The 12,496-nt window shown below is 38.3% G+C and overlaps 1 pseudogene; it reads right to left on the bottom strand.

The window, feature by feature from the left end:
- Positions 1-1,716: 1,716 nt before the first annotated feature.
- On the bottom strand, positions 1,717-10,223 carry LOC137952670 (polyphenol oxidase, chloroplastic-like; annotated as a pseudogene).
- Between the last annotated feature and the right edge of the window lie 2,273 nt (positions 10,224-12,496).

The following is a 12,496-nucleotide window of genomic DNA, read 5'->3' on the forward strand; positions in this document are numbered from 1 at the left end:
AAAAAAAAAAGTTTCTTTTCTCTCTTGTTTGGATACCCATAAAAAGAAGAGAGATAAAACGTGGTTAAAATGAAAAAGAAAATAAAATTAATAATTTTTAAAATTTTGTAATAATTAAAAGTTTATGCAAGCCTAAGAACTAAAATATCTATAATTATTAAAATATTATAAAAATATTAATACATTAAAATCATATATTATTTATAAATTTATTATAATAGTAATTATTATTATTTAAAAAAATGTTTAGAGGTTCTAATTATAAAAAAAGTAATTACTGAACATAAAAATATTGTAAGTTTAAAGTTTTAAGCTACTTGGCACGGGTCAAGGTTAGCACAACCCGAAGACGACCTTGAACCCTAAAAACCCAAACCCAAAAAAACTTGAAACGTCAAACCCGATCACCATCCAAGATCACAAATCACCCCGTTAAAATTTTATTTATTAGGTGCAACCCTTGTTCTCTGATATTTATTAAAAAAAAATTGAAAATAAACTTGTGCACTTTTTTATAGCTTTATAAATTTAAGTCCATAAAGTAGATTCCAATTACAATAAAATTACCTTTGTCCCAATTACACCCAAACTCTAAGACTTAAAGATAAGTCATAACATAATTAAATCACTCAATATAGATAAAAGCCAAACATAACTTAAACTAGAACTCTTCTAGGACGTGATCATAAGATAAAGATGCCTTTATGAGTCCTTCTAGATCTTACAACTTATGTGATAAGGAGGTCAGATTGTGGTAATCATGGTGGATCCTACTTTTTATATGCTTGGACCCATCTTGTGGGCTTTCCTTGGTCGTGTGGCCCATCTTATAATACTCTTAGATATGGGGGTTTTCTTTGGTCGTGCGGGTTTGGGTCTATCTTCCAATAGTCCCCCTCAAGCTAGGGGTGAAAGAATAACATGAACTCTCAGTTTGCTGCAAATGATGTATAAAATCTTTTTGTATAAAATGACACATCTTCCAATATACCTTCATCTTCCAATACTCCCCCTCTCGATGTTGCATCCTTCCATGATTTATTGAATTATTTAATTATGCTAGGACTTATCTTTAAGTGTTAGAGTTTGGGTGTAATTGGGACAAAGGTAGTTTTATTGTAATTGGACTCTACTACTTTCTTTTATTATAAATAAAGGTCCATGTACTCTGATTATAATAAGTTAATGAAGTTAATGAAATATTTTTTTTTTCATAAATTTAACACATGCAGTAGCGAGTTATAATTCCATACCAATCGATGCCGTTTACTCCAATTTTTTTGTGAAGAAGAAAGGGGACGTATGAAATCTCCAAGATGATAAAATTCTCCTCACTTTCCTTTTCTTTTATTTTCTCTCCAAATTCTTTGATTACGAGATAGAAAAAAGTTTAACTAAAAAGAGAAAATAACTTTTCATCTTATTTTATTTTATTTTCTGTCCATGAACAAAAAATCATTTTATTTCTCTTCATTTCTTTGTCACCTCTCCTTAAAATTGTTAGGAAGGGTGGGGCCTAGTATCAACACAGATATCGGTTCACTAACACCATTTATCCACAAACAAAATATCTAACCACGATATTTTTTAAATTAGATGAAAAGACAAGATTGCCCCCTCAATCTTCAGTAATTATTCCAAAACACGAAGCCATAAAGAAAAGAGACAGAAAAGTCGACTCATTATTGGATCCTTCCACAGACACAAACATACCGCTTAATAGGCCTGCGCGGGCACCAGCTCGATGTGGATCCCTCCGATCATCACCTGGCCGTTCCGGGGGACGATGTTCACAGCGATCTTCTGCGCAGCGTCAGCGCCAATGTTCTCCAGGATGCTTTGGATCCCCAGCTGGAGACCCGCCTTGACGGTAGGTCCGTCTTTCATGACGTGATTGTTGTGTCGGACTCTGGTGAAGCTTCCGGAGAACGTGCCGGGGCCGACGGTGTACGTATCCTGTAAGAGATTGTCCACGTACACGTCGAAACGGATCGGTTCTGGGTCCAAGGTATCAATGTCGTCGATGAAGAGGACCTCCACGAAGGCGGCCTTCTCCGCCGAAGTGCGAGAGGCTTTAGGCCGGGTGACCGCCGCTCGGATGGTCTCGTTGAGAGGACGCGGCGATGGCCCGAAGTCGCTGAACAACTTGGGGTTTGTGATCGGCGCCTCCCGTGGTTGTACTATTGGCACGCTAAAATTATTGTCTGCAAACCCGTACCCCAAGTCATTTACGTTCAGACAATCTCTCACCTGTTGCACATTTCAAAACAAAAAACTGTTTTACGCTAAACGAACAACTAAAATTTCTTTGATAAGTAGGCGTAATTAGAAGAAGATGATTATGGGTACATAATGCGAAAACGGGAAGATAAAAAGTAACCGCAGCAACCCAAACTCACCTTGACACTGACCACCTTCTCGTTCTCGTCGTAGAAGATAAAGGTAGCGTCGAGCCAGTCGGGATCGTTGAACTCCAGAAGGTTCCCTCTCTTGTTCCTGTAGATTTCCGACAGTCGGTCGATATTGGAATGAAGTGTTGGAATTATGGTTTCAAATATATTGTTTATAAAATAAAATTACCACGTGGGCCCACTTCTAGATGCTTTGTTATTGGATGTTCAATACAGGGAATAATGGCCAGCACATCCCCCTGTAGAGGTAGATTAAATGGGTGCATTGACTTAGTGGACACATCCCTTGTGAATAAGGAGATGTGTCTCTCTTGAGGGGATGTATCTCTTCTAAGAGGATGTGTCCTTATGAATAGTCATTAGTGTCACACCCTTTGAAAATCTATAAATTCCTCCATGGTCTTACAAGTGAGGCTAAGGTTATTTTGCACACCCAGTCTGGCTGAACGGGAGCAAGCTTATCACTTGTAAACGAATTATCAAAGATTATCTTGTGCACTTCAAGTTCTATTTATATTCTTCAAGATGAAAGGTACGCTCTCTTTATTTTTATTATTTTAATTCTATGATATATGTATGGCTCTCATGATAAGAAAAATTATGGAGGATTTAATATTTATTTCTATTATGTTTATTTTATTATTATTAGACATCAAGTCTAACAAATACAAGTGATTAATGCCTTTGTTGGTATCATAGAGATAGATTCTAGGTTTCTATATTTTTCCATAATTTTTTTTGGATTTTTTGGCTATTTATATGTGAATGAAAATAAGCCTAGTTTAGGCTTATTGGGTTCTGGCGCCGCTTGCGGGTCTGCTGCGCGGGCCTGTTGCGCGGGCTACTGTGCACGGGCCTGCTGGTGCGGGCTGCTGTCCACAGGCCTGCTGGTGCAGGCTTGTGCGGTCCGGGTCGTTAATGACCCAGAACCATGAACCACACCGGGTTTTACTAATATAATGAGCCAGAATGTGTTTTAAGGGTTTATTTTACCCAGAATTGTATTTTGAATAGAATTTCCATGTTATTTGGAATTTATTTGGCTATTTGAAGTATTTATAATTTGTGTTATTGCATGCCTTGTTATATATTTATGTATTTATATGTGAAAATTAACTTAATTATATAATTTGAAAAATTCCCAAAGGGTAATGCATTTTGTATAGATTAAATTAATTTTATGTGTGTTTATTTTGAGTATAATTTGTTTTATAAGTTATACGATTAGCAAAATCCCCAAAGGGTAATGCGAATTGTATAATTAGATTAGTATGTTGTAAATTAATTCATGTGAATCCCCAAAGGGTAAGTATGAATTAATTTATTTGTTTGTTTGCTGGTTTGTGATATTGTTGGTTGTTTATCATGGGTGGAATGATTTGCCTAGTAACTCTCATGAATCCCCAAAGGGTAAATGGGAGTGCTAGATGGTTGAAATGATTATATAATTATGTATGTTCTTCCAAACATTGAAATATTTTCTGGATGACAGGAATATCCAGTAGTGGACATAATTGTGCTGAGTCCCTAAAGAAAAATGTACTTGATAGGACTAATTATGTGAACTGCTCACAACGGGTTGACTTAATGCTACGAGGCTATAGGTTTGATAAGATTATCAAAGTGGATACTCTTCCTCAAAGACCTTCCTGAATAAACTACCCCGATAATCTGAAACAGTATAAGAAGGACCTTAGAAAATTCAAGGAATGGGGTAATGCTAATGAAATTTCTAGGTCACATATTCTTGGGGCTATAAGTGAGACTCTCTTGATGACATATTTTCATGTCCCCACTACAAAAGAGATTCTCGACCAGATTGAGGCTAAATATGGTAAAAATTTGTCTACTCACATCAACAACTTATGGCAAAAGTTCACTCGTGCCAAATGGGAAGAAAATGCTGATGTGAGAAAACATGTAAATGACATACTTGTCATGGCAGATGAGTTACAATATCATGGTAGACCAATGGATGAAGAAACTAAAGTGGTCACCATTATCAACTCTTTACCCAAATCTCTCAAATATATTCAAGACTTTTATTCTTTGTCCAAGACAAAGTGGACTATATTTGATTTGATTAATATGATCGACCACCAGTCCGAAAGACTCAATCCAAGTATTGAGTTAGATAAACCTTCACCTAGTGCTAATGTAGTTTTGAAGCCGAAGAAAAAGAATTTTAAGAAGAAGGGAAAGAACTTTCAATTTCAAAACTTCAAGGACAAAAAGGTCAATCAACAAAGGGTTGAAGTACATGCAAATCAACGTGTTTGCTTCTTCTGTAATAAGCTAGGACATATAAAGAAGTATTGTAGGGCTTTGAAAACCATGCAAGAAGGGCAACAGAAGAACACCAATGAGTCCTTATCTCTTGAAACTTGTACTATTTATATCAAGCCTTTCAGTTGGTGGGCTGATTCTGGTGCAACTGTTCATGTATCGAATGAGTTGCAGGGCTTCAAGGAGCTAAGAAAGATTGAGGACAAAACAAACTTTATTTACATGGGAAATGATGAAAAGGTCATTGTGGAAGGCGTGGGAACTTACCGGCTAAAGCTTGTTGATAATAAATTTTTTGATTTAGAAGATTGTCTTTATGCTCCTTCTATGAGAAGAAGTCTATTATCTGTATCTTGTCTTGAGAAACTTGGATTTACATTTTACTTTGGAAATGGAAAGTTTCTTATGTTACAAGATGATAAAGTTATTTTGAGAGATTTTCAAAATTCTGGTCTATATCAATTGCAACTTAGTGGAAATATGGTGTTCAATGTTTCTACATCTTCAGATATTAAAGAAAATGAATTATATTTGTGGCATTTACGACTAGGGCATATAAACAAGGATAGAATTACAAGACTTGTGACACAACGATTATTGAAAAATCTTTCACATAATGATTTTCCTATTTGTGAGTGTTGTATATATGGGAAAATGACAAAGATACCCTTTCCATCCAAAGGCTCAAGAAGTTCTCATGTTTTGGATATTATTCTTTCTGATATATGTGGACCTATGAATGTGAATACTCGTAATGGTCATTCGTATTTTATCACATTTATAGATGATTTCTCAAGATATGGAAGAGTATATTTACTGCATAGAAAAAATGAGGCCTTAGATTATTTCAAAACCTTCAAATTGGAGGTAGAAAATGTCACAGGAAAGAAGATCAAAACATTGCACACCAACAGAGGTGGAGAGTATTGTTCGGAGTTATTCTCTGAATTTTGCAAGTCAAACGGGATTATCCATATGTTTAGCATGCCTTATACACCTGAACAGAATGGTATTGCTGAAAGGAGAAATCGAACCTTACTAGAGATGGTAAGATCTATGATGGCACTTGCAAATTTGCCAATATCCTTTTGGGACGAAGCATTATTGACAGCTACCTATATCTCAAATAGAGTACCTTCAAAGTCGGTTGAGAAAACACCTTAAGAGGTATGGTCAGGCAAAACTCCTAGTCTTAACCTTTTTAAAGTATGAGGATGTGTTGCTCATGTTTTAAAACTTGATCCTAAGGACAAATTGAAGCTAAGACTCCAAGATGTTTATTCGTTGGGTACTCTAAACATTCGAAAGGATATAGGTTATATGATCCCAAGGAGAAGGTGATTATTGAAAGTAGACATGTAAAATTCATTGAGGATAGATTTGATTGTGATGAAGATTTAGGTATGAAGTCTCACTTGGAAGAATGTGTTGAAATGTCTTCTTTTGAATCTCATTCTAATATAGAGAATTCCACCCAAATGGATATTCGAAGAGGGACTAGAGAAAGAAAACCTAGTCAACTCTTATCATCTTCAGATTTTTATACCTATGCTGGAGAAACTTATGAAAGACCAAGGTTGAATGAAGATGTTACTGATCCTGACACTTACGAGGAAGCACTCCTTGATGTGGATTCCGACAAGTGGAAGTCGGCAATGGAAGAAGAGATGGACTCTATGTATAAAAATGAAGTTTGGGAACTTGTTGATCCTCCTACATCGGTTAAGCCCATTAAGTGCAAGTGGATTTTTACAAGGAAGAGAAATGTTGAAGGTAAATTTGAAAGATTCAAAGCTCGTCTTGTTGCCAAGGGTTTTACTCAACAATACGGGATTGATTATGATGAAACATTCTCTCCTGTTGCAAGAATACAGTCTCGAGCTCTCCTGGCATTGGTAGCATATTATGACTATGAGTTGTTCCAAATGGATGTTAAAACCGCTTTTCTAAATGGAAATTTGGATGAGAAGATTTATATGGAACAACCACGTGGATTTGTTAGATCTGGAACTGAAGCAAAAGTGTGTAAGTTGGACAAGTCTATTTACGGTTTGAAACAAGCCTCAAGATTATGGAATATCAAGTTCAATAAAGCAATTACAACGTATGGTTTTACTTAGAATCCAGAAGATCACTATGTTTATATAAAAACAGTGGGAGATCACATTGTTTTTCTTACTTTATACGTAGATGATATTTTATTAACCGAGAATGATTTTCAATTACTCCAAGGTATAAAGACATTTGATATGACAGACCTTGGGGAAGCTTCTTATATTCTTGGCATTAAAATTCTACGGGATAGATCTTTGCAAAAATTGAGTTTGTCTCAAGAGAAGTATATCGAACACTCTTCTGAATCGGTTTCACATGTCTACTGTATACAAGGTAAAGTACCTTATGATAGCACTAAAAAGATGAGCCATGTGGATTGTCCTTCTCGCCTCAAAGATAAGTTGGACGAATCTAAGTATCCATACACTTCTGCTGTGGGGAGTTTTATGTATGCTCTTATATGTACAAGACTTGATCTTGCTTATGCTGTTGGGATTCTTAGCCGGTTTCAGGCTAATCCAGGTTTCACTCACTGGGAAGGGGTAAAATGGGTAATGCGCTATCTAAAAAGAACAAAGTCATATGCTTTGACTTATCAAGCGGACAAGTTGGAATTGGTTGGTTATTTCGACTCAGATTATCAAGGATGTGTTGATACCCGAAAGTCTACTTCTGGTTTTATCTTTATGTTTGGAGGAGGTGTCATTTCTTGGAAAAGCAAGAAGCAAGACTGTGTCACGCAATCAACCATGGAGGCAGAATATGTGGCTATGAATTTAGCTACAAGGGAGGTTGTCTATCTTCGCAAATTCTTACGAAGTCTTCTAGTGGTAGACTGTGTGGAGCGACCTATTCCTCTCTTTTGTGATAATGAATCTGCTATTGCTATCACGAAAGATCCGAAGTGTCACTCCAAAGCTAAACATATCGAAGGGAAATACCACTACATACGAGACATGCTGAGGAAGGAGGAAGTTGTTCTTTATAAGATATCTTCTCAGGATAACTTAGCTAATCCACTAACCAAGTGTCTTCCCGTGACCAGTTTCACTTTCCATATGGGGAACATGGGTTTGATTTGTTTATAATTGGTGAGACCAAGTGGGAGAACATTGTTTTGTATGCATTATGGTCTCAATGATTTGTAATACTATGTATGTCATGACATTGTAATTTATATTTCATGGAATGATTTTGAAAGAATGCATATACTTTTGTGAGATAATATGAGTACTCAGTGTATGCCTTGAGATTCAGCTTCCTTATTAGGTATGCACTTGTAAGTGTATATGTGAGGGTCTCAATAGGGAATGACGTTTGAGTCTCTAAATTGCCCAGGCCAATGGGACTACATAGGCACAGTTTCCTTTACGGCTAATACTCATGCAGGTATAGAACTTTACCCTGAGCTCCTCAAGTATTGAGTATGCTATGGACGGTGAGATGCCTTGATGTCTAGCTTTTCTATTAGGTATATACTTGTATGTCTAAATTATTCAGGCCTATGGTACTGATTAGGCACAATTACCTTAGTGGCTAATACTCGAACTAGTATAGAGCTTTACCCTGAGTTCAGGTCCGAGTATGTTATGAATGGAGACCGCTGAATTGGCAAATTTGACAAGTATGGATTTGGTTTATTACCCAGCCTTGGATATCTAAGATATATATTGTGTAGGCCCGGGTTAACTACACATGTATATTAAAGTGTTTAAGGTAATGCATATGGTCATGGTATGATTTTATGTGTCAAGATTGATTTTTTATGTTTTTTCGAAAATCGGAATTTGAAATGGATTTGAAACCAAGTGGGAGTTTGTTGGAATTATGGTTTCAAATATATTGTTTATAAAATAAAATTACCATGATTCATATGGCGTGGGGCCCACTTCTAGATGCTTTGTCATTGGATGTTCAGTACAGGGAATAATGGCCAGCACATCCCCCTGTAGAGGTAGATTAAATGGGTGCATTGACTTAGTGGACACATTCCTTAGGAATAAGGAGATGTGTCTCTCTTGAGGGGATGTATCTCTCCTGAGAGGATGTATCTCTTCTAAGAGGATGTGTCCTTATGAATAGTCATTAGTGTCACACCCTTTGAAAATCTATAAATTCCTCCATGGTCTTACAAGTGACTCTAAGGCTATTTTGCACACCCAGTCTGGCTGAACGGGAGCAAGCTTATCACTTGTAAACGAATTATCAAAGATTATCTTGTGCACTTCAAGTTCTATTTATATTCTTCAAGATGAAAGGTACGCTCTCTGTATTCTTATTATTTTAATTCTATGATATATGTATGACTCTCATGATAAGAAAAATTATGGAGGATTTAATATTTATTTCTATGATGTTTATTTTATTATTATTAGACATGAAGTCTAACACGAAGACTATAAAAGATCGGATCCCTGGCCGCTGCGAACAAGTTGCCCATGTCTGTGTTTGGGGCCTCCGCGTTCCCAACCCAAAAATGAACCGCATTATGCATGTTTTCGCAGTAGCCCGAAGTTTGATCAGCCGTTCCGGCGGTTAGCGAATCCCCTGCTCTCACTGGACTTCCCATGAACAGCCGCGGCACCGGCAGAGTGGTCTTAAACATGGTGTCCAAGTACTCCAGATTCTTTTGCACGACATCCGCTGGCGGCGGCTGGTCCTCTATGTCGAAGCTGTAATTAAGATTGAGAGACTCATTTAAGTGGGAGGAGTTCCTGTTGGGGTTGTAAAGACTGGAGGAAGGATCCAAGTAGATATCCGGGATCTTCATCCCGGCTGGAACGTCTAAGTTCCAGTAAGGTAGAGCAAAGGTGTCGTCGTTGATAATTTTCCCGATGATCCTCTCGAAGAAGTAGATGTAATAGCGATGCCACGGGAGGAACAGCCAGCTAAAATGGACCTGCAACGGCGCGTTCGTTCCCTTTTGGTTGTAAGCGTCGTTACAGTAAGCGCAGTGGATCTGTGCCTGCTGCAGGTAGTTCCAAGGGTGGCTCCGGGGAAGGGCTTTCATCTGGGCTATCACACTCTTGAACCGGTCCTTCTCAAACTGGCTGAGGAGGTGGGCCGGCTTCCGCTTCCGCAGGCGTGGATACACTGGGAACCGGTAAAAGGTTGGACATTAATAGGTTTGCTAAAGTCATAGGGCGGGCAGCACTGGACCGGAACTTGGTCCCCATACCCATCTGGGTAGTTCGCCGAATGACAAGCTGTAAGTTCCGGCGGTTCAATAGGAGCACCAACCGAGGAAGGTTTGCCGGCGAGAGCGGTGGCTCCATAGAACCCTCCGAGACCGAGAAGGACGTTGCGACGGTCCAATCTGGCCGGAGTGGGTTCACCACTCGTTTCGCTGCTACTTCTAATACTAGTATTTACCCTTCTCTTCTCACGTACATTGCAGTCTATGATCTGGAGCGGGCATGCATAGGAGGTGGAAGAGGAGGGGAAGTTGGACAGCTGCATTGAGATAGCCATTGTTGGATCATTTTCGTGTTGGGTTACTGTTTTGAGTCGGGAGGGGAGAATGGGGCTTTAAATAGAGGAGTAGTGAGCTCCTTCCCGCTTCTTTTCTCTCGTTCGTCGTTACTGGTCGGTGGGAAAGCCTGCATAAATAGACGTTCATCACAATTGGAGGGTGAGATAGGGTTATTGCATATTTCACATCAAATGATTAGATCATCCATTCAACAAATGAGATGGGTGACACGTGTAACAAAAAAAAAGAAACACGTGCGTCTGACTTTACATGTTTTTAGTATCAATCGAAAATATGACACAATTATTGAATAAAAAATTAAAATCTAAATAAAAAATTTACATCTCAAATAAAAATCCAGTCGTTTGGCGGGACGAAGATATCTAATCCGGTCCCCTTTAAGCTAGAAACCAGCCCAAACATTGAACCGGGTTCATGGAAAATTATTACCCATACACGTGGCCTACAATGAAAAAAACAAGAAAAATGTGTCCACGTGCATTTCGTGGTCTATTTTTATTATATTAAAATTGAAATTATCCATTACTCTTTCAAAGCACATTAAAGGACAGTGTCAGCGTCCACATGCAGTTCGTGGTCTTTTCCGATTTCTAAATTGCCCATCACATTATGGGTTGGGGGGGGGGGCTTTGGGTTAGTCACTTGAAATGAACAAGTTCCTCTTCATTTTCTGCGGAGACTTAGAACCTCGCATTCTCGATTCATCCTATTTTAATTCAAATGTAATATTTTTTTAAAAAATAGTGTATATATAAAAAATGTAATATTTTTTAAAAAAGTAGTGTATATATTGAAACTAACGGGTCTTACTATCTCACAATAATTGGTAATATGATCCAACGATAACGGATCTGTCATTTTAATTTCAAATGGGATTCATTCGCTTATATCTAAATGTAATCTGAATGTATTTCTTCATCAGAAATAAAAAAAAAATTAACATGGTATCAGAGCGACGATCCTGAGATCACTCTTTCTATTTTTTTCCTTCTGTCTCGTTGCCGTCGAAGTCCAAACCCGCTGATCGTCAAGAGACGCAACCGGAGCTCTTTTATTCTCCACCAAAGGTCTCTCCCAGATCCAACCACTGCGTCGTCCCGGCCACTGCGCCTTTCGACTTCCTTTGTCGCACAGACGACGCTCACAAACTTTCGCTCCGACATTTGGCATCGTCCCACCATTGCCCCTTCTGGCGGCTGTTTTATTTTCTCTCTCGTTGTGTCTGAAGAGAAAAAGCCAGAAGATGAAATATTTACAGCACCACCTAGGTGCTAATGCGCTGAATTAAATTAGCGCTTTTCCCAAGGTCCAAGCCAACCCAAAATGCCGAAACATTGAGCCGAGCCGAGCCAAAATTAATTGAGCAGAAACACTGAGTCGAGCCGAGCTACAATCAATTGAGCGGAAACACTAAGTCGAGCCAAAATCAATTGAGCCGAAATACTGAGTCGAGCCGAACCAAAATCAATTGAGCCAAAACACTGAGCCGAGCCAAGCCACACTAGTTTTCTGTCGAGTCAACTCGGACCTAAGGAGTCTAGCTCGAAGTCCCGAACCGAAGCCCAAGCTGCAGTCTGCGCACACCAACTTCCAACAAGGATATCGTTAGTATGACATCCAACTTTGCTAATTCGAATCACCCATTGTATCTGCACCGTTCAGATAAGCCTAGGTTGGTTCTCATACCACAACTTCTCACTGAGGATAATTACAACACATGACATCATTCCATGACTATGGCCCTCACAGTCAAAAACAAATTTGGTTTTGTTGATGGATCTCTCCAGCGACCCGAAAACAATACCGATAATGAATTACAATAGTGGATTCGTTGTGATAACCTCATCAAAACTTGGTTATTGACTTCAATCTCCAGAGATATTGCAGCAAACGTATTCTATTGTGATGGAGCACAAGCAGTTTGGAATGAATTGTGCGACCGTTTTTCTCAAGTAAACAACGTCCAATTATTTCACACTGAGAATCAAATACATGATTGCGTACAAAATAATATGTCTTTTAACTCATATTTCACAAAACTCAAAGGACTGTGGGATGAAAGAGATTTTCTTTGTCCTATCTCACACTATCATTGTGGCTCTATACAAGAGGAACTATCTTATTGAGAAACACATAAAATCATCAAGTTTCTCATGGGATTAAGTGAATCCTTAACTACAGTACGTGGACAAATATTGACAATGGACCTTTTGCCTAAGATTGGCAAGGTTTATTCCCTAGTACTCAGACA

Source organism: Aristolochia californica, unplaced genomic scaffold (assembly GCF_029961685.1).
Source record: "Aristolochia californica isolate CCGP_79_NKW_82.1479 unplaced genomic scaffold, dmAriCali1.0.hap1 SCAF_16, whole genome shotgun sequence".
Classification (NCBI taxonomy): Eukaryota; Viridiplantae; Streptophyta; class Magnoliopsida; order Piperales; family Aristolochiaceae; genus Aristolochia; species Aristolochia californica.